Source organism: Callithrix jacchus, chromosome 18 (genome assembly GCF_049354715.1).
Source record: "Callithrix jacchus isolate 240 chromosome 18, calJac240_pri, whole genome shotgun sequence".
NCBI lineage: Eukaryota > Metazoa > Chordata > Mammalia > Primates > Cebidae > Callithrix > Callithrix jacchus.
In genome coordinates this window covers 33,945,694-33,973,046 of record NC_133519.1, presented here as the reverse complement: position 1 = coordinate 33,973,046, position 27,353 = coordinate 33,945,694, and the positions used below count along the sequence as shown (strand labels likewise).

Here is a 27,353-nt window from a genome sequence, read left to right as displayed (position 1 = left end):
ATGCAAGAGTCCGTCGAAGGAAGAGGCATGGTCTCTGGATGAATACCGAAGTGGAGGAAGGATGAAGGACTCCAAGCCGATTTCAGGATTTCAGACTTGAGCAATGAAAGAACTATGAGGCCTTCAACAGAAGTGGGAAGTGAGAAGGTGGAGCTTATTTTATTGGAAGAAGAGGAGTAGAGTACGGTGCTTTGAGCTGAATAGAGAATCTCTGGATGGTCTTACGGAGCAGGTGGTAAGAGGTTGGGTTTAGGGGTAGAGATTTGGGCAACACCTCGAAGTGGTGATAGTTGTAACCGTGGAAGTGTGTGCTTCCAGGCTGGGCTCCCAAAGCCTTGGTGGAGTTCAACCTTGAGCCATGCCCTGGGGCTGGGCTTGCTCATCTCATCCCGCTATCTCAGGCTTGTCAGCTAGTCCAGGTTGAAACCCAGTACGGTATAGAAAATAGCATCCTTCCTCAAGATACTTTTCTGATATCTTCCACAATTTTGCAAAAATAGCTATAGAAATCTAAAATGATTATGAGAAAATGGTGCCCCCTGGAGTTACACGATATGCACAACAAGCACCAGCCTAATCATCCTGCATTAGTCCTCATGGTTCGGATATTTTGGCTCCACATCCGCTCCTCCTCTCAAGCTTTCCTGGCTGGGTTTGGCACCTTGGTTCTGGACTGAGTACTTCTCAACCAAATCAATACCACTGGGCTCTCTGCTATTATATGCCCCAGGTATCAGGCTGTGCAGCTGCTTCAGTGCCTCCTTAGGTCTCCCAGCCTCCCACTCTGTCCAATGTCATGAGAGAGGAAAGACTGAGGTAGTACAAAGAGAGTCCATAATCAGGACTTTAGGGGTCACCACCATTATAGGTGGAAGAGATAAAGTGACAAGAACTCAGAAGTTGAATGACTCAGAGCCCCAGTGTTTGAACGCACAGTTCAGTATTTGCTCCACTGGCCTAGGCCACCTCCATTTTACAAGTCCTAGGCAGCAGTGCTTGATCTTAAAAGCAGCCTTAACATATTATAAAATGCAAAGGCTATATGCGTGTACTTATTTATTCTCTAATAACTATTGTATCACTCAACTGATGTCAAACTAAATTGCAATTTCTCAACTGAGTACTGTGCCCCAGGTCAGTTCTCCTTCTGCCATTCTATACTCAGACGTCTCTTGTATGCAAGTACAGATTTTTCTCTGCTTCACTGGTAGACATCTAGAGACCAGTGCTGCATCTGATGAATTTGTTTTTTATAACACTTAGCATGACGAAGCAGGCAGATAAGTGCTAACAAGAGGTATTGGTGATTCTGTTATCTTCCTGGGAAGAGGTCTAGGTGGCTTCAGACATAGCTACTTGTTAACTTGTAGGTCAGTGGTAAGGATGGGAGCCAACAGGGTGATGGGAGGATAAGAAGTAGAGGGAGGTGAAAAGTTCTGTCTCAGGAAAAGCCATCTTATCTATTCCTTTATAGTAGAAAAGCACTGGGAACACAATAGTTAATTTAATATTGGTATGTAGTGAATACACATATTAGGGCAAATTTCCGAAAATTTCTTTCTGTTATATCTAACTTTGGTTCATTACAAAATATCAGGAACACTAAAGACACGTTGAAAGGTAATCAAACTGGCCAGTAGCAGAGCTTTGTAAAAGCAAAGAAGTTGAGGCTAAATTGACCGCTGTTTTGGTAAAATAACAGTGGTTGTGCTGGATGGGGAGAATCCGGTATTCTGAGGATTTAGGAAGTGAATGAATAGCGTTCCTCCTTCACTTGCTAAGTTGAATGAAATGCTGTCACAGCAAATCAGCTGCTTTTGACTGCCTACCTGAAAGTATCTGAGTAACACTTTTGTGATTAAGGCGGAAGGTGTAGTGACACATCACGTGTTACGTTTTCTTATAGGTGATATTCTATACATTCAGTTTGTCAGTTTCTGAGATTTTTCTTTCCATTTTAGTTTTTTTAAAAGTCAGAAAATGACTTTTCGCAATCAGTTAGGACATATAACAATGTTAAGGTAAGTTTATGAGCTGAGTAGGTATTGTAATAAATCTCCTTTTAGGTTGTAATGCTTTGAAGTAGCATATTAAAGGGTTATGAAGGGAAAATTGGAACATCAGTGTGAGTTATTTTACAGTCATTTGTAGGTCTGTTTGTGACGGTGGCCTTTTCTCACTAGTTTCTCTATCACCTTTAGAATATTACTTCTTGGCACAGTTGTCTAATCATGTTTCATTTTTGCATAAAAAATCCCTTGGTTTAGTGATTCTTAATCATGTTTACTTTGGAATGTCACGGACCTGAATTCTTTGAGAAGGTCATGAAAACCATATACCTTTTCCCGAGAAATAGGCTGCATATAATTTCAAGAGGTCAAGGTAGGGAAAACAAGCTAAAAATCCCAACTTATTTGATCTTGAGAACTTAAATTGCTAACCATATTCTTCTGCTTTTTCCCTTTCCTGAACCCCTTCATTTGCCTCTTCCTCAACCAGCAACTGCACAGAGAGGCGAGTCAGAACACAGCTGATAGTAGCAGATCAATCGGGCACAAAACACATATCCACTGACTCTGCTTCTAGAATTCTGTCCTAACGAAGGTGAGATACTAAATTTGAACCAAGCATGCTTAAATAATGAATTCATATAACACAGAGCACTTGAGCACCCACTATATACCCGGCTCTGAAACAGGTCTGAAAATGAATAGTGACTAGGGCTTCAAGTCTAGTGGTGAAGATCAGTTTAGAAACAGTTAGTTAAATATCAGGTCTTGGTTCCTTTATGAGGTCAGATAGCACCTTGATTTCTAACTAAGTCACCTCACAGATGCATAGTTTCTCGTAAAAAAGACTGACAACATTTCACAGGAAATACACCTAAAAAGTGCATGTTTTATTAACCATGAGCACCTCTGCACAGGTTTCTCTAGACATTTCCAGTGTTGGAATCCTTCTGTTGCCTAAGTTCCTGGAAATGGACTTGCTAGATCAAAAGGTTTGAATATTTAAGTTTTTGATAGAGAGAACCAAATTGCCTTTCAGAAAAAGTTGTGCCAATTTCCTATAAAATCCCTGTCATTTATGAATGATGATTCTTGTTCAGTGATTAATTTTGCAAGAAATATTGATATTTCCTTACATGGGCCTCTGTGTAAGTTCTCTTTCATTCCTTTAAAAGTCTTACTTGTCTTCTGTGGGAGAACCCTGTCGTCATAATGAGCTCATCCTCTGTTGCATCTCTGACACATTGTTTTTGGAATCTCACTTGTCTTTGTCCTCCTTGTAGCCTTCCCCCAAATGCTTGTCTCCCAGTTTCTCTCCCATCAGCTGCTCTGGGCCTGGTCTCCATTGCTGCTGGCCTGCTTTGTACCTGTTCTGGTCTCTAGCAGCACATCAAGGCCTCCAGGAGTGAAATTTATGGTGCCTTTCTCTAGCCCTTTGAAACAAAGAGCACTCCTGTCTTTTCCCTTGCAGGAAGGGAAAGTGGATTTAGATAAGCATGGAGGAGATTCTGGGTTGAGAAAAGGGATAGGGAGGAAAGAGATAGAGAGAGAGAGAGACAGTATATTTTTCTTTTAGCTGTGGGATCAAGCTTTTCAATTTTATTTTGGTTGTTAGAGTTTTTTTTCTTTGCATGTGACTTTTTGTGGAGGCTGGCTTGAAAGTGAGAACTCTGTGGCCTGGACTTACAAGACTCACGAAGGCCAAGGCTACCACCAGTCCACTGCCCTTGTGCCAAGCGTATAAAGTGTTACCACAGGTGCAAAGTTAGACACAAATGGCACCTTTGAATACATTTTAAAAAGCATCAGGTGGAGGCAGTCCTAAGCCTTTCCTTCAGGTGAACTCAACTCTGAGCCAGAATGCCTGGTTTGGTAAGAACAGGGGACATGGTACTTCAGCCCCCACTTACACTCTTGGCTACATGTCTTTATGCAGTGACTTACACAACTGCACACAGCAGTCCTGGGAGGTTCTATACCTAGCTGCTGCTCTAAGGGCCTCCGTGTCAGTGGCTTATAGTGTGCTCAGGGAGACACACACATGGCCTGAGGACTGAGCAGAGGCCTCAGCCTCAACAAATTCATTTTCCTTCCAACGTCCCTGCCTCGACTGACTACTCTGACTGTCTCTTGCCTAATATCTCTCCTGTGTCCTGGAAACAGCCACATTGAGGTGTCTTGCTGTAGCTTGCCTTGTTTTAGTTAGAGTAAGTTTTGTGTTCAGCTTTGGTTGATGGCCCAATTGTGCTGGCACCTCTGAGCCCAAGGCATGTGTCATTGGCTTAACCTTGCTGGTGATAAGGCTGTAGAAGTTAATGCTACCTGCCATAACAGAGACACTCTGAAATCCCAGTTGCCTACTACAAGAGAATTTGTTTCTGACTCACAAAGCAATCCAATGTCTGTGTTCAATGTACAGTTGGCCCTCTGTATCACGGGTTCTGCATTTGTGGATTCCACCAACCATAGATAAAAAATATTTGAAAAAAATGAAAAAGGACAATACAGTATAATAATCATTTACATGGCATTTACATTGTATCAGGTATTATAAGTAATGCAGAGATGATTTAACCCATATAGGAGGATGTGCATAGGTTACACACAAATACTATATTGTTTTATAAAAGGAACTTGAGCATCCCTGGATTTTGGTATCAGTGGGGGTACTGGAAGCAACCCTTTTTGGATACTGAGGGACACCTGTAGTGACTTAGGGATCCAGGATCCTTCTATCTCCCTGCTTTACCATCTTAGTCTGAGGCGGCAGAAGGCGAGAGAGGGTGGAGATGGCCTCATTTTGATTTGAGAATGACCCAGATCACTTCTGCTCGCTGGTAGGAACTGGTCACATGGGGCCTGGGTGCAGAGGCTGCTGGGAGGCTTCTCCGAAACAGTTTTACAGCATGGAAGGGGATGGCTAAACGTTTGTTGGTGGCAGTAGGCTGTCTGAGAGAATGGCATCGGGGGTCTCCAGCTTCCTCCTCCCTGCCCAGTGGTTACCCTTTTTTTCTGTGGGGAGAAATCGTTATACTAATTGAGTGATGGGCTTTGCCCAGAGATTAATTGAGGCTTCAAGTAGGAAGGCAGTGGGGGGAGAAAGGGGTTTTAACTTTCTTGATCAGATTTGCCTCTGTTGTTCCTGCTCCACAGAGTGAGGGCAAACCCCTTCCAGTCTCCCACGGCTATCCATTTTCTCATTCCCTGGGTCCCAACGCAGAGTCACAGATACATTCGCATGGGGATCATTCAGGACCCCCCCCCCCCGTTTTTCTTTTCTTTTCTTTCTTTCTCTTTCTCTCTCTTTCTTTCTTTTTGCCTTTTCATAAAGGCAGCTTCCTCCCTTCCTGTGTTTGCTGAGGTGGGTGGGAGTGGGAGGGCAGTTCTGGGAGTTCTGGAGAAGCTCAGGGAATCAATTAAGCCTGACACAGGCCAGTGAAGCCCGCGGGAGGCGCGGCCGCGTGGCTGCGGAGGTGTCCTCGCTCAGTGACGTCAGGCGCGGCTGCCGTTGCCTCGGCAACCTCACCTGATCACAATGCCGTGGGCGCACACGCCGACTTCTGGGCTCTCGGCTTTAGTGACAAGGAGCTATAAACGAATCGCGCTATCCCAGAAAAGCAACTTAATCATCAGGAGATACTATCCAGTACTCATGCAACCTGTAGGTGGAGCCTGCTCAAGTGGATGATGCTGGAATAACCTGAAGGACATGTGGGGGACCAGGATTCTTTCTTTTCACATAAAATCTGTATGTTCTGGGAAAAGGAAACTGCTAGTTTGCCCTCTGACAGTGCTCTTCAGTTCCACCTGTTTCATATGTAAAGTCTCATTGAATTATGTGGCCCATTACTCATGAGGGTTCTGGAAATATCGCAGAGGTGGGCACCATTAGATGCCCACATGGTAGAGAAGGGGAAATGGCCCCACTCAAAGCTCAAGATCCTCAGCTACCCACGTTCAACAGATGTGTTGTTTTTCCTCTCGTGTTTGCTTTTGGAGCCACTGAGATGTTCGGATGTGCCAATTTGGATTATATGCAAGAAGAAGGTCACCAGAACTAGTGGTTGAGACAGAATTGCTTTAGTGGCCAAACGCCTAGGCATTTGTGTGACACTGACCCACCGGCTCTACCACTTCCTGGCTGTGTGATCTTGACCCAATTAATTAACGTCACTGAGCTTCAGTCTCGTCATAAAATGATAGCAATATCTACTCCACGGAGTTTTAAGCAGTAAGTGATATCAAACAAGTGAAGTGCTTAACACATGATTGAGCACATAATAGGTACTCAAATAAATGATGGTTATTTCTCCTCTTTAGAATATTTCTTAAAATGCTTCTGGTCTGGGGCTGACATTTGCACACACTAAGCCTTTGCACACATTAGAGAAAGTGACTCAGCTGGCAGACAAATTCAACAAAGGTCCTTCCTCCTCTAGCCTAATGCAGGCCTGTGCAGGCTCCCAGAGGCTTAATGGTTTGGCAAACAAAGAATAAGCTTCACATCAGCATGCAGCGGCCCTGGCTCTGAACTCCTGCATCTCTAGTTTCTCAGCAATTTTCCTGGAAGGCAGCTTGGAAGAGTTAAGTCTAATAGAAATATTTAAAAGATTCAAAACAAATAAGGGTTGAGGCAGATGAAAGTTCTACATAGATTTAATCACAGGAAATCAGGTGTCAGTTCAGCATTGCTGGTCTCCTCTCACCACAGGCCTGCTTGCTCCCAATGGCTAGCCTGTCTGCCACAAGCTGCAGGCAGCATCAGAAGCTTGTTTTTTTTAAAATTCCTTCTTGTTATGATTATACTTTAAAGTTGGCTTGTTGTGAGCTGACACTGGATAAGGTGTGACCTTATTTTATTTTTCTGAGACAGGGTCTCACTCTGTTGCCCAGGCTGGAATGCAGAAGCATGATCTCAGCTCACTGCAACCTCCACCTCCCAAGTTCAAGCAATTCTCCTGCCTCAGCCTCCCAAGTAGCTGGGATTACCGCGTTTGCCACCATGCCTGGCTAATTTTTATATTTTTTAGTAGAGATGGGGTTTCATCATGTTGGTCAGGCTGGTCTCGAATTATTGACCTTGTGATCTGCCTGCCTTGGCCTCCCAAAATTCTGGGATTACAGGCATGAGCCACTGCGACCAGCCAAAGTGTGACTTTATTACAGATGGTGTTGAATTTAGGAGAATTTGATGCCAGTTCTGAAAGCCCCTGCTCGAAGCTGGCTCCTTGGGACTGTTTTCTCTGTTGGGGTGCTGCCATGATGAGGATTAGAGCCATTCACTCAATACACATTTGCAGAGCAATAGAATACACCACAGCCGGGGCTGAACTCTGGGATCTGACAGACTGAACGTAGTCCCTGTTCTCAGGGGACTTGTATTCTAATGTGGGAGAAGAAAGACAGAAAAATGGTCATTCGGTCTTGTATATTTATATACTCCTGGGAATCCTGGATCGAATGCTGGACATTTTATGTAAGAATAACATCCAGTTAACATCTGGATGATGTTAGCTTTCTCCAAAGAGAATTTGTTTCTGCTTCTGGCAGGCTGTTACACTGGGGGCACATCACCTTCATCCTATTGGGGATTGAGATGATTCACAGCTGTGTTTCAGTTTTGTGAGAACTTGTCTATTTCTAAGTCACTTTTACTGCAAGGATGCGTCTGCTGAATGATGTCTCCCCAAAGATGTTCATATCCTAATGCCCAGAACCTGTGAATATGTACAGTAAAGGAGAATTAAATTTGCAGATGGAGCTAAAGTTGCTAATCCACTGGCCTTAAAATAGAGAATATCCTAGATTTTCTGGGTGGCTCCAGCATAATCACCTGGACCCTTAAAAATGGAAGAGGGAGGCCGAAGAGGAGGTCAGAGTGATGAACTGTGAGAAGAACTCCATCTGGTCTTGCTGACTTTGAAGATTGAGGAAGACGGCCACCAGCTGAGGAATATAAGCAGCTTCTGTAAATTGGAAAAGGCAAGGAAATAGATTCTCCCCTGGAGCTTCCAGAAGGAATGCTGCTACCTTGATTGGAGCTCAGTGAGATTCTCGTCCAACTTCTAACCTACAGAGCTACAGGTTAGCACCATACCTTCGTGTGGTTTTAAGCCATTACATTTGTGGTAAATTTGTTGCAATTGGACATTAACATAAGGGTTCCTGCTGAAAGTCTTGAGTGTTTTTTTCGAGAGCATCCTTTTGGTGGGTCTTGAACTCCACATTTTGTTTCCATATCTCTGTGAGGCTGCTAAAATCTTTCCCTTTTACCCAGTGGTTTCTGCTGCTGCTTAAAAATCAGCAACAAATCAGCAAATCTGGAGAGCAAGAGCTGTCCAGAATTCAGAATCGCTTCTCTGTATTTCCTTTCTTTTAGGAATCAGTCCCCTCAGGCTTGGGCTGACTTGGTAGCCCTGAACTCAAATCTGTGTCTCTCCAGCTATGTGGCACTTACCAGCTTCTCAGCGTGTAGCCTCATGCTGCTTATGAATCAGCAGATATATATGCAATAAATAAATTAAGCCATTGTGTTGCTATTATCATTAATTGAGTTTAGGAAATCCTGGCTCAGCCTAATGGCTTTGGGTGAGTCATTGCCCTTCTCTGGGCTTCTTTTCCTTCATTTATATAATGAGGGTTTCAGATTAGATTATCTCCAGGTTCTCTTCCAGCTGTTGCCATCTGCAATTCTGGGGTGACCTCTGTGTGCAGGAGAGCACCAGGTGGGTTGGTTTTGTGAGGGTCTAAGAGGTGGAGTCCCTGTAGAGAAAAGGGAACTCTTGTACACTGTTGGTGGGAATGTAGATTAGTACAGCTGTTATGGAAAACAGTATGAAGGTTTTGAAAGAAATTAAGAATAGGAGTTACCATACAAACTGGCAGTCCCTCTGCTGGGCATACACCCAAGAAAAATGAAATCATCACCTTGCAAAGATATCAGCACTCATGTTTGTCGAAGAATTATTTATAATAGCCAAGACATGGATACAACCTAAGTGTCTGTTGATGGATCAATACATAAAGAAACTGTGTTACATCATTACAATGGAATGCTATTCGGTCCTAAAAAAGAACAAAATCTTGACCCTTGCTGCAACATGGATGAGCTTGCAGGACATTAGCTAAGTGAAATGAGCCAGATACAGGAAGAAAAATATTGCATGATCTCATTTATATGTGGAACCTAAAAAAATGTCTAATATACAGGGATAGAGAAAAACAGCGGTTATTGGGAATGGGATCAGGGGAGGAAATGGTGAATGAAGTAGGTCAGAGGATTCAAAGCAGCAGATATTCAGGACGAACAAGTCTAAAGAGATAATGTACAGCATGAGGATTAAAAGCAACAAAATTTTATTGTAAATAGAATTCATGTTGAGTAGATTTTACCTGCCCCCCAAAATAGATAACTGAGATGACGAATATGTTAATATGCTTTACTTATAGTAACCTTTTTACAATCTGTATGTATTCCATAACATCATGTTATGTATCTTTTTTTTTTTTTAAGATGGAGTCTTGCTTTGTTGCCCAGGCTGGAGTGCAGTCTGCAATCTCAGCTCACTGCAGACTCCGCCAACCGGGTTCAAGTGATTCTCCTGCCTCAGCCTCCCAAGTAGCTGGGATCACAGGCACCCACCACCAGGCCCAGATAATTTTTGTATTTTGGTAGAGACAGGTTTTGCCATGTTGGTTAGGCTGGTCTAGAATTTCTGATCTCAGGTGATCCACCTGCCTCGGCCTTCCAAAGTGCTGGGATTACAGGCATGAGCCACCGTGCCCAGCCCTGTTATATATCTTAAATATTAAAAAAAAAAACGAGTTATTTTTCTGGGCCTTTTTACACAATAAAATTTACTTAACAGTGAAAAACAAGGGTGAAGTCCTTGCCCAGAAGGTGATTCCAGTATCCTTATTATATTGATGAAATAGGCCTATTTATGCAGAAAAAAAATTAGAGAGCCAAGTAGCATATATTCAGATGATGGGACAATACAGAGCAGGCAGACAGCAAGATTTCAATTTAGATCTAATGAAATGACACAGCCAAATATTATGAGCTCTTGTCTCTAAAAAAATAACAACCGTGAGCCTCAATACTTTCACGTCAGCACAGTTGGGTTAATTAATCCATGATTAATCAGGAGAGTTAATTGAATTCACAGAATTTAACGAACTAACATCAGGATGGATTTAGGACCCAATGGAGTTGCAAGCTATCTAACATTGGTTATTTGCACAAGCTGTGACTTTGACCTGACGATTGAGGTTCTTGTAAGCAGTGTGGCAGTTAAATGGATGGCAGTTGGTTCCATAGTAAATAGGATGGCATTAGGTGGTATTTTGCAGGCTCTGCAGTTCAGTTTGTTTTCTGGGAAGGGAGTCAGGAAAAGGCAATAAAAATCCCTTGATTATATAAGCATTAGACCAAAGCAAGGACTCCTCAGGGAATTCTGACTCTTATTGTCTTTGCCTCCTCAGTGCCTTAGTGCATCGCTTGGCACATAGTAGGTAATTAGCTAAGTAACTGAATGAATGAACGTGTGCATGAATAAACAATGATTTCTCCATCCATCTCTGAAATACATATTCAATAATATGCTGCTCCAGGACCTAAGGCAGGTATTGTATCTAAAAGGTGACAAATAAGCCCCAGTCCCCGTCCTGGGGGGGCTCCCAGCCTCATTGGGATAGCTGTCTCCCAACAAGTAATTGCATGCCATTTGATGTAGTATCAGGTCAGTGACTAGAATGAGAAGGACAGAGAGAAGGATCTGAAGGAGGCTTCACAGAGGAAGTAACACTTGATCTGGATCTTCATGCACAAATAGATGTTTGCCAGAAAGAGAACGATGGCGTTACTCTTAAAGATGGAGGTGCAAAAGCAGAGAGCCTTTGAGGAATGCTGAGTGGCTTTGTGCGGCCAGAACGTGGGAGGGAGCAGAGGGTGGAACCAGAAAGGGGATTGGAGCAAGTTTTCAAAAAAGAGAATGCCACGTTAGTGAGCCTTGATTTTATCTGGACCTAAAAGGGAGTCTTTGAAGGATTTTCAGTATGTGAGTGACATGGTCAGATTCATGTCAGAAGGAATTCTTGTAAATGGACTTAGCTGGGTTGGAGGAGAGAGAGACTCGTGGCGGACCCTGGTTAATAGTTGGTATAGATAGACAGGCACAGCAAGAGGGCAGCAGGTTGGGTGGGGAGGATAGGTAGCCACGGTGGGAGGAGGATAGGAGGGCATGCTCTGGTCCAGTTAATTTCTCTGAGCATCCTTTAGTCTATAAAATGGAAAGAAATAATTCCTATCTCATAGTGTTGAGATTTTGATGGGAAATGGCCTGCAAAACTCTAAGTACATATTACCTGACTCACTATAAGCACTTAGTAGACATCAGTTGTTTATGATTCACCTGGGGAACAATTATAAGAGCCCCAGCTAAGGCAGCAGCTGTAGGGATGAAGCTCAGGGATAAAAATGAGAGACATTTAGGAGGTTGACTAACATGCTGAGTCGTGTTGCTACCCTTGGAGCCGAAGGCAGTTTTATGCTGACATTTGCTGCTGCTGCACAGTCGGCTCTGCCGGCTTCATTATAAACTTCCCATGAGGCCCTGGGTCATTCGACCTTGGGCCATCCTGGGCTGTCAGGTAGAGCCCACAAAACTAAGTCAGCCTCCAGCAAAAGAGGCCCTGCTCTGGTTGATAGCAGCTGCACCTGAACACCGGCTCATTGTACCTGTCCTGCCTGGCAGGAGCCCAAGGCACATCTTGCCTAATGGTGATCAGCTTCGTTCCTGAGCAGCCGAGCCACGTAGGCCCTCCATGTGGAGTGGCAGACCTTACTGCATCGGGAAGGAGGCTCAGGCACAGATAGCAGCTTCTGTGAGTCCCAAGTAGGTGCCCATGACATTTCTCTTGGTCCGAATCCCTGCTGTTAGGAACCTAATTGTTTGTATTTAAATGCTCTTTGTCTTCCACTGGATGCAAATACCCCAAAGAAAGATAGTATTTGTTAAGGGAAGGGATAACAATTGGTACCAGAAATAATAATAATAACGTGACACCAAATATTTATGGAGAACTGTTTAGTGTCACTAAACACTGTGATGGGCACCTTCTATTTATTGCCTCATTTAATTGTTCTGACAGTCCTATGAGGTGAGTATTTTGATGCCTGCAGACATGAGAACTGAGAGAAGTTAAGAAACTTAATTAAAAACACACAGCACGCATCATTGAGAGCACTGTGGTCAGAGTCCAAGAACTAGGGTGAGAGTGAGAGCAAGAGCTGGAGAGAGGTAGATGTCAGGTATGCAATGTTGAGTAGGTGTCCCTGGAGGGGAGAGAAAAGGAGAAATGAAAGGTAAAGGAGTAGCTAAATTCTGGCCAGGACTGGCCCTGCTTACTTCATAACCACTAACCTTACAGATTTGCTTCTCCTCATGCCACTGACACTATTTTAGTTTGGAGGCACAGAGATGATCGCAGGGCTCCTAAGATTGGTTGAGTTAAAGATTCTGGAGGGCACTAGCTTGACTGCCTAAGAGATTCCACTCTATCTAAGTGTATCCAGCCATAGTCAGAGCAAAACGGATCCCTCAAGAGCCAGGGTTGGGGATTAATAGTTTTTGCATTCCCTATGCAAGGCTCAAGGCATGGCACTCAGTAGGTGCTCAATAGATGCTCACCTTAAAACGTTACCTAAGGAGTCCCCACTAGAACTCAGGTTTGCTCGCCTCAGAGCCCTGCACACTCCTCTGACTGCTCTCTCTGTTTCCAGTGATAAAGGAATCAGAGGTTCTTTACGTACACATTCAGGAGGGACCACACGAGGATCCAATGCAGTTGAACTGCACTGTTTATTAATGATTGCTCATCTGAACTATTTAAAGTTTGAATCCTAAATTCTAAGCTTTTAATCAGAAGTGGGCAGAGAAGATGGACAAGGCAACTGTCCTGATGGACAAGGCCACCGTCCTGTTCTTTAGGGTCATGGTGACACATGTATCTCAGACACAGGGTCAGAATGGCTTGATGGTGTCCAAGAGGTATCGCATCCCAGCAGTAAACTGTATGTAAACTGTAAAGGTATCATGGGCAGGTCCAAAATGACGCTGGAGAGAGAGATGGAAGTTAGGAGGTCCTGGTTTTGTCACTAGCTATGTGACTTTGGATATCATGTTTTCTTTTTGGGCCTCAGTTTGCTCATTTGTAAAATTGGAATATTGGATTTGATGAGTAGTTTTCAAACTGCATTGAGATTTGGAGTTCTGAGTTATGATCTATTCCAACTCAAACTTGTTACATTTGGCTTCTACCCTCCCTATTGCACTGAAATGAAGTCACCAAGAACTCTGTGAAACCAAGAACACTTTTTAGTCTCTGCATTCTTTCTGTGAACAATTTTCTTTCCTTCCTTTTTTCCTTCCTTCCTTCCTTTTTTCCTTCCTTCCTTCCTTTTTTCCTTCCTTCCTTCCTTCCTTCCTTCCTTCCTTCCTTCCTTCCTTCCTTCCTTCCTTCCTTCCTTCCGACACAAGGTCTTGCTCTGTCACCTAGGTGCAAGTACAGTGGCATAATCATGGCTCACTGTAGCCTTGAACTCCTGGAATCAAGTGATGTGATCCTCCCCGCCAGCCTCTCGAGTATCTCAGACCACAGGTGCGCACCACACATCTGGCTAATTTTTAAAATTATGTAGAGACGGGGATCTTCCTATGTTACCCAGGGTGGTCTTGAACTCCTGGGCTCAAGTGATCCTCCCACTTCTGCCTCCCAAAGTGCTGGAATTGCAGGCAAGAGCCACTGTGCTTGGCCCTGTGTGGACCATTTTTTTCTAGCAATTCTCTTTTCTTTTGACTTCTGAGGCATCACTATCTTCTGGTTCCTTCCTAGCCCTACCTCCTTCATGGAATCCCCTTCTTTCCCCTCTTAAACTTCAGTGTTTCTCTTCTTACGCCATACCCTAATGGTGAGTGACCTTATTTAAAGCCAACCTTCTCTCTGGTGTTGCACAGAAGTGTCTCTCTACTAGATAGTTCTACTAGGATGCACAAAGGCATTTCAGGTTCAGTATGCTAAATCCTTGGTGAAACACACACCTTCTGCTATGTTTCTTATTCCCGTAAATGTCATCACAGGCCCCTTAGTTGTTCATTTTAAGGATGAACAACTTTCACTCACTTGTGCATCTTCTCTTGCTCAGCAAACCAGTTACTACCTTTCATAGCCTCCTTAAATTCTCTTGTATCAATCAATGCATCTCCATCCTCACTGAGGTTGCCTTGGATTAGTCCTTTATTGCTTTACCATATGTGGGTACCATATGTAACCCAGGTTACCATTCTTCCTGCCGTCAGTATTTTCCACCCTCCATTACTTCTTCCATACTGCAGACTGAGTCATTTTTCTCAAATCCAATTTCCAAATTGATATGTCTTTCTCCTCCAGTGAATTTTTCTTGATGTGCTCCTTGGTAAAGTGTTTCAAGGTCTGACTTTTGCTTACCTCTCTAGTGTCATTTTTCTTTCCTAGGCCACATACATTCTTGCTCTGATAGTACTACCCAGCCAAGACCTGAGCTTCTAAAATTTTTTTTGGCTTCTTTTTTATCCTAACTTGCTTTATGGTCTTTGATCTTTCCCAGATCTTCTTGCAGCCACTATCTTTAAAGTCCTAATATTTTAATGGTAACAAGCTTAGGCCATTTATATTTAATAAAACTTACAGTTCCTTTAGGAAAATACCCATATAAGTTAATCACATAAATGAATGGAGCACACATACAAAAATAAGTGTTTTATGTTATAAAAATGTGATTTATACTGAATTTCTAAGCACAATTATGAAGTAAGGAAAAGTGCATAGCTTTAAGGAAGTAAACAAATTTATTAATAGATTTTAATATTGGAAAAAATAAAATAATTTGAGAATATTTTGCTCCTCCTAAAGCCACTGGCCACCATTCTTCCACTATTCACAGACTGGACAATGATGCATCTAATTAGAACAAGAGTATAATGGAGAGTGTTTTCCAAATTGTGGGTCAGATATATAAATAATTAAAGCAGATGTTGGCAGGTTTATTATTTGTGGTCTAGCTTATTTTCTTCAGATATGTGTTCATATACGAGGCTGCGTTAAGATCAGACTTAATTTTCACTTAATCCATCAAAAAATTTTTCTTAAGCTCAATCAAGCAATGGTACAATGATTGAAAGGAGCAAATTATTCATATACTCCAACATGGCTTCATGTATCATTATTAGAATTGATGTGGTGACTTGTTCCTGGAGAAATGCTAAATAGCTATCATCCTGCCCTCATAATTGAGGGGATGGGTGGTTTAAAAAAATCTAAAAGATCTCTGACTTGTTTTGTAAATAATTTTGTCCCATAACATAATGAGGGGCTAAGCTATAAACCACGTACAAATGACATGAAATACATTTAGCCAAAATGAAATTAAGATGAACATTGTCATTATAGATCTCTTAAGTGGAGAAAGAGAAAGTCATTAAAGATTCCACATAGTTTTCTCTCCCTAGTTGCTTAATGTTAGCACTAATCAGATTCATTGAAAAAAGTAGGTCTATGCTGAAATAAGAGTGTTGAAAGAATGTGTGGATGTATTTTAGTGCTGATACCCAGTTACTATTCTAGTTATATCACTAGGATAACTTTTAGTGGTTGTTATGTGTTCTTAGGCAAATCTTCTAACTTCTTTGAGTCCCAGTGTCTTCACCTGTAAAAGGAGAACAATACTAGCAATCACACCCACATCATAGGTCCACTGGAGGCGTAGTGAGTTTATATATGGAAAACTCCCATCATAGTGCCTGCAGCTTGGTAGGGCCTCACTCGACCCAGCTCCCACCAATGCAAACAAGCAGATACATGTGCAAAACACATGGGCTCAGGCACAGAAGGACAAATATAGCTTTCACGTGGGCATGAAGATTGTCCCAGGGGTCATGGGGAAATGAAGACGAGCTAAAGAAAAGGAATGGCTCAGGCAGGCAAGTGGACTGTTCCACAGAAACCACGTAAGGCAAACTTCTTCACTTTTGGTGATCATTACTGTGCTCATTTTATATGCTTGTTGTTGCTAGTCAGCCATGACATCTCACAAGAGTTTCTAAAAAGGAGTAGATTAAAATTTATAATCCTGTTTCTTCCAATTACTCATCCCCACTTAGCCTGAATAGCTGATAAGGATCTTTCATAAACTGGTTTCTCAGAATCATGTTCATAAAGCTGTAATTCAGAGCCTTTTCATTCTATGGAATATGATCTAATGCTATTTCTTTGTGGAGTGAAAAGGGGTAGGTGGAGAGTGGATGGAGACTGAGGGGATCAGGGCAAGGAGAGTGAGAGTAAAATTAGGTCTAAATATTTGTCACCATCTTCTGAAATAAGTGTAACATTTGGACCCTTTCTTAGATATACAAATTGTCTCTGAAATCATGGAAGGTTTCCTCTTATTGAAGGTTCTGGGAAAAGATTCCTGAGGTTCCCCAGGGCAGGATCTGCCTACAATTAGCTGACAATGTGGATCAGTGATTTGCCAACTTGAGGCTTCCCAGTGACTGCTCTGAGAAGGGGTGGGGGCCCAGAGCCAACTTAGGGTGTGGTTCAAGGCATGGGGCCATTCCTACCATGAGCACCCGGGATGCTCTTCTCTAGAGAGCATCTGGGCAGGAGGGGTGGTCGCATCTGAGCACCAGCATGCAAATCCTAGCTCTGACAAATGAATTAAGGCAAGTCACTTAATCTTTTTGTTTCTTATTTTCTATGTCTGAAATGTGCAGAGTATGATATCTGTCCTGCTTATCAAAAAACATTGTTTTGAAGAGAAAATTATAGAATGTATATGAAAATACGTGGAAAACAAGAAAGCTTAGTACAAATACAAACCACTCTAGGAAAAAATAGAGATTCTGGGCTGCTTGAAGGAGGAAAGTGTGTTGGAAATGCCACCAACAGGGCTATCCTGATAAGCAGAAGGGTGTGGCAAACAGAGAGACAATATGGAGTGGTGGTTAAGAGCTCAGACCTGAGGTCGAGTCCTGATGCTACCACACATGACATGCATATCATGAGCATATTACTTAACCTCTCCTAGTCTCAGTTTCATCACCTGAACAATGAGAATTATCAAATATTTACTACCTGGGCTGCTGTGAAAATGAAATAAGAAAATATATGTAATGTACTTGCTATGTTGCAAACTCTTAGTGAATATCAGCAACATATAAATGGACATGACAGCTCTTCCGGCTTTGCGCTAGGGGCTGACTTCATGTATATGACACTTGGGTATATTTTTTTGCACAAGACCTTTCCAAAGTTCTTTATGTCCTACATAGGGGAGCTAGAAGGAGGGAAATCACAAAAATTGTGACAATTTCCAGATTAGACCTAGTGTAGGTGTTGTCACCTTGGAAACAGTTTGGTCATATTTCTTAAACATTTTTTAGTGTTGTCTTGGAGATGATCCAAGAACATTTTCTTTCATTCATTCAACAAACTTTTACTGAGCACTCAGTGTGTGTAGGATGAGCTAGGCTAGGAGATAAGGATGCAGTGGTAAGATAAATAAAATTCCTCTGCTAAAGAAGCAGATGCTCTAGTAGGGAAGACACAGAAAAGTGCATATTTAGTATGTAGTATGTAGTAACTAGAGCCAGGAAGGAAAGTAAGGTAGGGGAAAGGTACAGCATTGTCTCTGGAAGGATGAAGGGTGGAGACAGTAGCCATTCTCCCCTGTTCTGAACCCAGGAGCACAGAGTGCAGGTCACAGCTTAAAGGGCATTGCACTTGGCTATCCTCTGTGGCTGTGTTTTTAAAAAAATACAAGCATGTTTTAAGACATGAGAAAATGACCACATATCCTCTCTGTCTCTATTTGGAGACCGTGAGCTTGGTCAGTTAAGATCCTAGGATCATAAACGGGATAAGGCAGAGGTGGCGATCTCCTCCTGCCTGTACCCCTGTCCTGGCCCATCACTACCCATAGGGTAGGGGTGTGTGAGTGTGTGTGGTCTGGGGTGGGATGGGAAGGTGGATGGTTTGGTATACGTAAGGTCTTCTTCAGAACACTTGAAATGCAGACCTCATCTGATAAGACTTTCTGTGACTCGGGTATATTATCTTCACAGCTCACAGTTTCCTGGGACATTTGTGCAGATGAAATTGATCAGCAGCAGGAGGAAAATAGTCATTGCCTAGGCAACCAACTGATGACTCATCCAGGCTTTGAAGCAGCCAAAGCCGTGAGACTGCAGTAATTTTCCAGATGCTTAACCCGCCCTCCTCTTTCTCTTCTCATTATTTCCCACTCTCCATCCTTCACTTCTTTCTCCACACCCACTTCCCTGGATGCTCCTACTGGATCCTGAGCTCTCTGGAGTAGGCATTAAGACCTCATCCCACCACTGTAGATGTGGCTTGATCTGCTGCTGCTCCTCATTCTAGCAACCAGGGGATGAATGGCCAGGCTGCAAAAGTCTTGATGCTACAGAGCTCCAAGACGCTGCTTGTTGCCTTTAATCGTAAAAACCTTGCATGAGTGTAGCACCTTTTCGTTTCATCGAATCTAACCTAAGCTTGTCCATTTGTCTTAGAGATCTGCAGAGCATTCCTTGAGGAGAGGCCGTTAAACCTTTGGCCTCCCCAAGTAAATTTGTGGAAATGATATTCACAGGTGACAAAGCTCCTTTTGACAGCAGCTCTCTCTGTTGGGTTTTCTCATCCCCTTGCCCCACCTTTCCTCACTCATAATCTGGGGTCTGATTTTCCAGACTCTTCTTAAATATCCATCATAATCCCCTCTAAAATGCAAAGCGATAGGAGTTTAAACCATTCCCTCTTCCAAAGGCATTTTCATTTTAACAAGGAGCTTTCAAAGGCAAAGTATTTCAAGACGCCCCCCACCCCCCACTAAATCTTTAATTAGCTTTTCAAATACAGATTTATGCAGTGGGGCCTGGGTGGTGGGCTGTGGTCTGGTAAGAAGGTTTTTCCCTGCAAAGCGTATGTGCAGTACCTTCTTTGCTGCTGATACTGACTTTAGAAACATTCATATTGGATACTTACTGGTGCCTCAATTCTGTATTTCACCCCCCATACATGTGTATTCCATTCACATATGTACACACACACACACACACACACACACACACACACACACACACCCTTGAGCAGCAGGAGCAACCAGTGGGGAAACAACAAATCCCCAGTGATAAAGGTTGGTTCGCTCATTTTTGTTTAATGGATGTATGTGAAGCATCTACTCTATGTAGAACATGGTAGCCATCATTGGGATTGGGGTGTCCACCTCAAAATGGCTTATGGTCAGAATAGATTAAAGGCAAGCAGGCACACACTTCTGTGGGAATGAGTAATACAGTTTGGGGAGAGGGTGCCCCTCTGGTATGACTGCCTCTCAGAGTTTGCCCTCTGGGTCCCTTTACTGCTCTTGGCTTTAATTAATTCAGTTGGCTCAGGCCTATGAGAGCTTCCTCACTGGTGCTCCACCTGTCCCATTATGTTGTCACTCCACCTTGAGATGAGCAGTCTGCAAAACTACCAGTCACAGACAGATGCTTGTTCCCTTCATCCTTTCCTGAAGAAAGCTCTTCTGATTGCAGGGACCTTCACAGTCTGAAAAGAAGCTGAATGCATATCCTTCTGGTCTCTCTGTGCATTTACACGTACGGAAACACACATGATGTCTGAGATGGATGAGTCCTTAAAGGGTACACACTCCAGCCACTTGTCTAGTTCAGGCATCACTTCAAAAGCATCTCCAATGGTCATCACTGTCATCTCACTGCACCCAAATGCTCCAGAATGAGCAGCCGCTTCTCACAAGAAAACCCCTTTGTTTATGAACAAATTTTAACGTTAATTTATTTGTGCACTTATTGAGTAATTCCTTTACTCCACAAAAATGAATTGACATGCCTATGGTTTTTAGACAATGGAGGTGCAATGGTGAGCTAGGCTTTCTTGCTATCATGGCTTGTGGTCTTCAGAGGAGGCAAAATTAACTGAACAATCCAGCAGGACTGCAGTTACTGATGGGGAAGAGTCCTGGGAGGCAGCAGTGCTGGGGCGATGAGACCGTAGCATAGGGGACTCAGGGCCAGTGAAGATGAGAGGCAGGGGTCAGGGAAGTCCAGGAACGGCTTCCTTGGGAAAGTGATGCAGGTGCCAAAGAATGGAGTTAGCTGGGCAGGGTGGGGTTGGGAGCATTCCAGGCAGAGGAAATAGACTGTTCGGAAATTATCATGAAGTGGCAGGAACCACAGCAGGTTTGAGAAAGGGAAAGGGGGCCAGTGTGGCTGGAGAGTCCAGAAATGGGCAGATCAAACATGGCTTCCAGGACACTGTGGTGGAGGCCCCAGCTGACTTGCAGTGCTGTTCAGATGAGGGAGCAATAATGCAATAATGGTTTCTTCCTTTTTCTCTCCTTCTTCCTCCTCCCCATGATGCCCTCCTCCTCTCTCCTCTTTTTGTTTTTTTTGGAGGGGGAGCTGGTGCTCTGTAACTAATTTGGTCTTTCTCAGAAACCCCATCTGCTGAAGAGCAAAAATCTCAGTTTCAAAGCTTAGTGTGAAGTAAAAATATAAATACAGACGGTCCCTGAGGTATGGTGGCTTGACTTAACAATTTTCGACATAATGATGGTGTGAAACTGTCACAAATTCTATGTAATGTACAGTATTCAATAAATTGTGTGAGTTATTCAATACTTTATTACAAAATAGGCTTCATGTTAGGTGGTTTTGCCCAAATGTAGGCTGATGGAAGTGTCCTGATTGTGTTTTAAGATAGGTTACAGTGTTCAGTGGGTTAGGTTGTAGTAAATGCATTTTTGACTTATGAGATATTTTCAATGTATGACACATTTATCAGGATGTAATCCCATTGTAAGTTGAGGAGCATCTGTAATCTTGTGAGTAAACATACTCAGATGCAGCAGCCCTGACCTCCAACTCCTCAAGATGGTTTTGAAGAGTGGACTGGATTTTGGCTTACTTGGTACTTGTAACAGAAACGACAAAGGAGACCTTGGAGCCTTGCAGTGACCTGGACTATCTTCTGCTTTTTCAGTCTCTTCAGAAGTGTCCTTGTCTTCCTGGCCTCCAATTGCTCTGCTGATGTTGGTGGCTGTGGTCTGCTACTTGTGCATCTTGTAGCTGGGTTTTTTTTCCTTTTCTCTCTCAAATTAGTCAGAGCCCAGAATTTGCCCCCTGGATGATCTGATCTTGTCTCAGCTCTTGCTGTATTTTTGTCATGTTCTCAGATGGCTTTGTCCACGTGTCCACCTGAAGTGTGTGGAGTAAAATCTGATTTCTGCTCCTATAAGTCTTGGTAGGCTGTGGGCTCTCAGTTAGGAGCTCACTGTATATGGGAATATGTGCAGGATGAGAAGTATAAACTATATGTTTTGATTGCTACTATAGAACAGCAAGGGGGACCTTCTGGGTTCTGTGAGGAACCCATGATCTGGGCAGCCAGATTTGATTCTAGATTAAAAGAGAGGATAAAAGAATTTAGGAAACCTTTTCTTGCATAGCTGCTGGTTTGCTACAAAATTTCATTTCAAAGTAAAAAATGGGAAGATGAACTCTTCCTCCCAGCTCCTTTGCATTTTTCCTTTACAGTTTTAATCTTTCCCAGAGCAGACGGATGGCTCTGGCCACCTAGGGGGTGCATTTACTTTTTTGGATTGGCATAAGAGAAAAGTGTGTGGGGTGTGTCTATGTTTCAAAATAGGATTTCTGTTACTACACTATTTTAAGGATTTTGGGTGCTTCTCCCTAGGATCATTGGGAAGTCACCGAAGCATTTTTAGCAAGGGAGTGACAGATTCAGATTTGCATTTTTATAAAGATCTTGCTGTCTACTGTAGAGAATAGATTCGATGGGGCAAGCAACATGCAGGCAGATCAGTCAGCAGTTAGTGGGTGGTGGCAAAGGAGATAAACAGTGACAGAATTGAGGGATGTCTAGATGGTTAGACGATAGGATGTAGAGACGGATCAGATATAGGGTCGAAGGAGAAATAGGTATCAAGAAAGAACCCTCAGTTTCTGCTTTATATGACTGGATAAATTTGGGGACCATTTACTGAGAAAAGGAAAAGAAGGAGATCTAGATTTAGACAGTGGAGAAAAATATCCAGTAGGACATTTTGAGTTTAAAGTATCTCTGAGAAATGCAAATGGAGATGATCAGTAAGTAGTGAGATGTTGGAGTCTCAAGCACAGGGCAGAGTCATTTATGTGTAAATGTCTTAGTCTGTTTGAGTGACTTAACAAAATACCATAAACTGGGCAGTTTGTAAACAACAGAAATTTATTTCTCACAGTTCTGGTGGCTGGAAAGCCCAAGATCAAGGTGTCAGCAGATCTGGTGTCTGGTGAGGGCCCACTTTCTGGTTCACAGATGGCTCCTGCTAGCTGTGTCCTCGTGTGATGGAAGAGGCAAGGCAGCTCTCTGAGGCCTCTTTTATAGGGGCACTAATCCCATTCATGGTGGGCTCTACCCTCATGACCTAATCACCCCCTAAAGGCTCCACCTCCAAATACATCACATTAGTGACTCACCTTTGACACATGGGTTTGGGGGTGCACACACATCAGACCATAGCTCTAAGTGAACATTGGTGCAGTGGAAACAAACAGCCCAGGGAGGGAGCATGGAAGGGGAAGAGAAGTGGGTGTTGGATTATAAAAGAAAACACAGAGGTGTGGTGGTAGATAAAGGGGATTTATAGTAAATGTGTAAAAAGAATTTATAGGAAGAGAGGCTTTTCTTGTTAAAGAGGGTAGAGCCTCAAGCACTTTTATTTTTATTTAATTAATTAATTAATTAATTAATTTATTTATTTTTGAGATGGAGTTTCGCTCTTGTTACCCAGGCTGGAGTGCAATGGCATGATCTCGGCTCACCGCAACCTCCGCCTCCTGGGATCAGGCAATTCTCCTGCCTCAGCCTCCTGAGTAGCTGGGATTACAGGCACACACCACCATGCCCAGCTAATTTTTTGTATTTTTAGTAGAGGCGGGGTTTCACCATGTTGACCAGGATGGTCTCGATTTCTTGACCTCGTGATCCACCCTCCTTGGCCTCCCAAAGTGCTGGGATTACAGGCTTGAGCCACCGTGCCAGGCCTAGCCTTGAGCAGTTTTAAATACACAATCCTGAGATAGCAGCAAAAAGGAGAGGAGAAAGCGCATTTAGAGCACAGCTTCCTTATCTCTTTCCCCAGACAGGGAAAAAGAAGCTTCCCCTATGACATAAAGGAGGGAGCAAGGGTCCACCTAGAGCAGATGAATCTGTAGTGGAGAGACCAGGAGTTGAAGGCATTACTATCTGATAATGAATCTGTAGTGGAGAGACCAGGAGTTGAAGGCATTACTCTCTGATAACGAATGTGTAGTGGGGAGACCACGTGTTGGAGGCATTGCTATCTGATAATGAATGTGTAGTGGGGAGACCACGTGTTGGAGGCATTACTATCTGATAATGAATCTGTAGTGGAGAGACCAGGAGTTGAAGGCATTACTATCTGATAACGAATGTGTAGTGGGGAGACCACGTGTTGGAGGCATTACGATTGGATAATCTCTGTTTTTGTTGTCATGTAGGTTACGCAATCCTCCAGAGAGTGGATTGGGTTTTAAGAATAGTAAAAGCGTTGCTGTGAGATAATGGGAGACAGGTGAACTGGGACAAATAGCGTAGATGACAGTATTTTGTCGTGTCATCTCCAGCCTTAACTTTATGTGTTTTTCCCACTCTGGCCTTTTCTCCTCTGACTCTTCCCAACCACTGATTCTCAGGATCCACTGCCTTCTCCATTGGATTCTTCCCCCACTCCACCCCCAATTACTATCCTCAGTCTGAGAAAATGACGCATCTATTGAGTTAACAAATCAAAGAATGACTCCATAAAGGGCAGCCATTTGTTATTTGAATAAAACTTAAAAAAAAAAAACAAAAACTAAACACCATTTCCCTTAATTCTCCGTATCAATTGGGAGTCTTCCTTTTTACTTCCCTCCTTCCTTTTCCCCAGACTAGATGTGCTAAGACTCCCTATGAATTGCCTTCTAGCTAAAAGATTAAGGGAGGAGAGTAAGTTCATGAGCATGGCGAGGCTGCCAGAAACTGGGAGATCCAATTAAGACCATTGTAAGCTGCATAATATTCCATGGTGTGTATGTGCCACATTTTCCCTGTCCAGTCTATCATCGATGGGCATTTGGGTTGGTTCCAGGTCTTTGCTATTGTTAACAGTGCTGCAATGAACATTCGTGTGCATGTGTCCTTACAGTAGAACGATTTATAGTCCAACAGAAAATGAAATACCACATATTCTCACTCATAGGAGGGTGATGAAAAATGAGAACACATGGACACAGAAGGGAGTACTACACACTGGGGTCTATTGGGGGGAATAGGGGAGGGGCAGCGGTGGGGGGAGAGCTGGGGAGGGATAGCACGGGGAGAAATGCCAAATGTGGATGAAGGGGAGGAAGGTAGCAAAACACACTACCATGTGTGTACCTATGCAACTATCTTGCATGTTCTGCACATGTACCCCAAAACCTAAAATGCAAGTAAAAAAAAGACCATTGTAAGCTTTGCTGCCATTAGAATAAGAAAAGTTAATTGTATGACACGAGCAAATATTTGAAAAACAAAGTAATTTCAAAACATCTAAAAGCAATTATTTTGTTTTGGTCTGGTAGAAAACATTAAAGTAAAAAACAGATTAAAGAATGAAGATGGCTAATGCTAATAATGACAACTTTATAATAATACATGAAAAAGTCTGTATGACTGCCCTTCAAAGCTGTTATATCTTCACGTATATTTTTATTGTTCATTGAGAATATATTACCTATGTCTTGGAGTGTAGCAGGATAGCATTAGCTACACTACAGAGTGTAATTTTTCCTTTTAGAATTGTGATTGAAGTTCAAAGCTGAGAAAAGAAGGGGCAAAGAACATATATTCTAGGTTCAGAGAGCCACTGCGAATTGCTGAGGCCAGTCTTCAGAGGACTGAACATAAAGAGGAGGACCGAAGAGAGGGGACAAGGCTGTCTTTTACAGGAATGCAGTGTTTGTGATAAGGGATGTTCTTCTTCCTCTTTTTTGCCTCCTCCCTCCAAAATCATGGGTGAATGTTGCATGAGAGCTACCTATAAAACCACTGGGGCATCTGATTGCTGGTGGCTATTGGGATATGGAGACAGTCAAATAAAGAAAGTGAGGGGGAATATGAATAAGGACCTAGAATACGTTTCCCCTGTTTGGTGGGATAAGAATGCTATAGTTAAAATTAGATTTGGCTGCAGGTGACAGAAAACCTAAAGTAACAGTAGGGCTGAAGTTAGATGCTTATCTTGCTCTCTCATATAAACAAACTCCATGGATCTGGGCAATCTAAAAACCTTCCAGCTCTGGTAATAATAGATGAGGCAATCTGGGCCAGCCACCGCTCTAAATGCAACTAAAAAGCTGGGGGGAAAAAACCTCTCCTTAGAATCATCAAAGAGCTAGCAAGATAGTGAGACATACCAGGCTGTGACCAGAGAGATGAGTAACACTAGGCCACTTTTGTCCTGGGGTACTTCTCAGTTCAAAGGAGAGCAGAGAGACTGATTTGTACTTTTTGGTGGCTTCCGATGGTGAGAGAAAAAGTGGTAATTGGTGGACCCAGGTGAATCACCTCTGCTTTGTGCTGTGGCCCCAAGGGCTGTACTTTTGGAGTGTAGATAAACCAGGAGTTTATTTCCTTGCACAAGACACCAGTTTCTTTGTGTCATATGATGTCCCAGAAATCCAAAGGCCTTCAGCCTAGATTAAAGTGGCCTTTTACTGCTAATGTCTCTGGTGCTTGGCAGAAGCCAACAAAAATGTCCTAAGAAAATAACACTATGTTAGGTCTCATATTATTTCAGCAAATACTTTTCTTTGAAATAAATATGTACTACACCATCAAAGATAATGCAGTAAGACATGATGAATAAGAGCCAACCAACAGAAAAAAAGACAGTTTAGGTATATCAGTGATATAGATATTGGAATTATCAGACATAGACTATAAAACAACTGTCTGCTCTCTCCAAGAAATAAATACTTGAAAATTTAGCAAAACCCAGAAATTAAAAAAAGAGGCAGAATAGAGTTAAAAGAGTATCAAATAGAAATCCTAGAACTAGAATGCACAGTAAGCAAAGTAAAGAACCCAGATGGAATTAACAGAAAATTAGATATAGTTGCAAAGAGAATTAATAAATTGAATATTATTGGGAGAGTCTATCCAGTGTGGAGAGCCAACAGGATGGCTAGACTGAAGAAAGGGGAGGAGACAGGAGAAAAAAATCATTGTTAGAAATAAACAGTCTACAGACAATGACAAAGGACAATTTCTCAGGTTATAAATCACTTCTAAATTTCTTTACTCCAAGTAAGATAATCCCAAAATACATAAAGTAAAAATTATCAAAACTTCAGCAATAAATAGAGAAATTGACAACCATAGTGGATGATTTTACTACACATCTGTCAGTAATTGATAGAACAATCAGACAAATATCAGTAAGAATTTAAAAGAGTTGAACAACACATTGAATAAACCTAAGAATGTTTCAGGAACTGTTCTAGGTATTGGGGAAGAGTAGTAGATAAAACAGAAAAATCTTGGCTTTCATAAGGAAAGCTATGAAGAAACATCAAGCTGAGAAGTTGATACAAAGTACTAGGGGTTGAGGGGTGGTTTGCAAATTTTAGTGGGGTGGTCAAGGAAGACCTGACTGAGAAGTTGACATCTGGGCAAATACCTCAGAGGTGGTGGGAGGAAAAGCATTCCAGGAAGAGTGAGTAGCAAGAATACCCTAATGATACCACTGCACAGCTCTCTCTCTCTCGTTCTCCAGGGATGACCTCAAATATGAGGAAAGAAAGGGATTGCGAGAGAAAGAAAGTAGCAAAGCGGAGGAAACTGGACCTTGGAAAAGAAATCTAGGGGCAGAAAGAAGATTCTGAACTTTGTCTCAAAAAATTCTACCCCTGATCTTGATCAGAGGAAGAATAAAGTTAGCAATTATGAATTTTTAGTCTATAAAATTTATCCATTTTTATTTTATAGTCATTTATGCATTAAATAAAATTTCCAACCACACACAGAGATCTCTGATCTCACTACTTTTGCAGAATTATTTTCATTAGAAGTTTTCCTTCTAGTCTCATCTATATGCAAGCCTCTTTTTTTCCAACCCATAAAAAACCTTTGTTGAGCCCAGATATGAGTCACAGA

The 27,353-nt window shown here is 42.5% G+C and overlaps 1 long non-coding RNA gene across 4 annotated transcripts in view; it reads left to right on the top strand.

Moving 5' to 3' along the window:
- Nucleotides 1-27,353, top strand: part of LOC144580269 (uncharacterized) — a 162,400-nt gene that overhangs the window by 6,488 nt on the left and 128,559 nt on the right. Inside the window, exon 1 of one of the 4 annotated variants that reach the window (XR_013529561.1) lies at nucleotides 7,657-8,093. The exons of the other annotated variants lie outside the window; for them this stretch is intronic. This is a non-coding gene — a long non-coding RNA (uncharacterized LOC144580269). Of the gene's footprint in view, nucleotides 1-7,656; nucleotides 8,094-27,353 lie in introns of those variants that run through there. 4 annotated transcript variants of the gene reach the window in all.